The sequence below is a fragment of the Peromyscus maniculatus genome, chromosome 3 (genome assembly GCF_049852395.1).
Source record: "Peromyscus maniculatus bairdii isolate BWxNUB_F1_BW_parent chromosome 3, HU_Pman_BW_mat_3.1, whole genome shotgun sequence".
NCBI lineage: Eukaryota > Metazoa > Chordata > Mammalia > Rodentia > Cricetidae > Peromyscus > Peromyscus maniculatus.
Window position 1 is genome coordinate 10,947,915 of NC_134854.1, and position 2,086 is coordinate 10,950,000.

The 2,086-nt window shown below is 34.1% G+C and overlaps 1 long non-coding RNA gene across 1 annotated transcript; it reads left to right on the top strand.

The window, feature by feature from the left end:
* Positions 1-457: 457 nt before the first annotated feature.
* LOC143272136 (uncharacterized) lies at positions 458-1,905 on the top strand. Its single transcript, XR_013049571.1, has 3 exons — positions 458-530; positions 632-720; positions 1,780-1,905. It is a non-coding gene; the product is annotated as an uncharacterized LOC143272136 (long non-coding RNA).
* Positions 1,906-2,086: the final 181 nt, after the last annotated feature.

Sequence of the window (2,086 nt, forward strand, 5' to 3'; positions counted from 1 at the left end):
AAATTTATCCAGCTTCCTTTCATAATTGGATATCATGCATGTTACACCTAGATAACACTGGAAAACTTTACACTGGTCCCAAAACACTTCATTTTCCTTTATATAACCATAATTCTGTTGTTTATTTTTCTCTGCATATCTTTTATTTTTTAAGTAAAAATCTTCCTGGTGGACCACTGGCTCTCCCTTTAAGACCAGTTAAATATCTTATCCTTAGTGAAGTCTGTACTGATGCATTTCAGGACACTTATCATTCTTGTCCTTAATGCAGCCAAGGCAGTATACCCCTCTCTTTGTTGTAGACTCCATAAGTAACATGAAGACACGTTGTTAACTCTTTTCCTCCTTCCTCCCATACTTTGAAAATCAGGCAATCAAAGCCGAGTGCTAGAATATTGCAAGTACAGGGTAACATTGCTGAGTAGAGGCTTCTAATATCAGCTGATTCTTCAATTGTATTGATGATGCCTCCAATCTTCCAGAAGTGAAATTCAGTTGCCTTCATCTGAAGTGGATGTGTCTGTAAGAAGGTAAGATTTAATTTTTTTCTTCAACATAGAACAAATTATGGCAATTCAAACCCTTTTTATCCTTCTGAATTTTTGTACTGTCATGATCTTGTCTTTTATAGGTATTATATCTCTTCTTTAGAATTATGTTCAAGCAGTCATCAACAACCCAGCTTTTACCTAAAATGTTACCACCTCATCAATGCTCGAGGTACATCTTTGTTTTCCGTTCTTCTTATTCCTATGCATCTATCAATATACCCCATAATGATTGTTATCACAATGGCCAACAAGGTTGTTAATGTCATCTGTCTCACACACAGACTCTATTAAATGCTGCATTACTAGATTATAGGTTGAATATCCTCAGTACATCAGATTTAAGATAATATCAGATTTTAAAAAATTATAAATATATACATATAATGATATCCATTTATTGGGAATTGACCCAGTTTAAACTACAAGCTTTATTTGTTTCATACACACTGTATGCACATAGTATCCTAAGTGAATTTCATATAATCTCTTAAATAATCAATGCATAAATAATGTTTCATGATATATAATTTTCCTTATCATGGCATCATGTGGACACTCAAATTATCTTTGATTTTGGAGCATTTTGAGCTTGAGATCAGGGAAGCTCTAACTGCTATGTATCTAAGTAGTAGCTAGGACCATTATGCCCATTATAAAACTATCAAACAGCAAACAAAATGATTCTCCTTGTACTAAGGGCTGTGCTTGGTACACAGTTCTTCTATATTCTACTAAGGTATGAGATTTTTCGTGTTCTTTTCACCATGCCCACACTTTCATCTTCATTGGAAGCTACACTATATGTGCCCACATGTTCTTCAGTCATTGGTGAGATTATCATCACCACAAAGCACATATCCTAAAACAGCAATGCTCAAATTCTTTTCAATAAAGTAAAGAAAAAAACTTTTAAAATTTGCTTCTTGAAATATTTTGGCTTTGGGACTGAGTGATCAGGAAGTGAGGAGGTATACTGTGAAATGGGCAGAGACAGAGAGAAAGATTAAACCCTGTTATCTGTCTTGTTAGGCTTCAGTACCACTTTTACTTCAGTCAACCAATGGCAAGATGCTGTAGGTATTGAATTCATATTAGTTTTCAACTAAGAGATGAGGACTTTTTAATTGAAAAGAATGCTGATAATTTTAATATTGAAAGATGTATGAAGTTGGAAAAAGATACACCCCTTTACACTTTCTGAAACTCAGTATTCTTTTTTGTTTTGTAGAATTCCTATGAAGATATGATGTGAGAAGATATGGAAAGGGCCTGTCTCAGGCTAAGAAATTTTTTCTTCTTGGGCACCAGACTAAGCTAGGATGAGGCAAATGAGGTAAGTGTGCAAGGTTTCAGGGTAAATTCAATCTTAGAGTCATGCACTGACCCAGAAGTCCCATCTGGTTGGCCAATCTAGACTTCACATCTTATTTCTAAACAATATTACTAATTTTATTCACCAAGGATATCTACTTCTTCAATTAAATATAAGGAAAATTGACATGGAATATAATTTTGTGAATGAATATTTCTTCAGT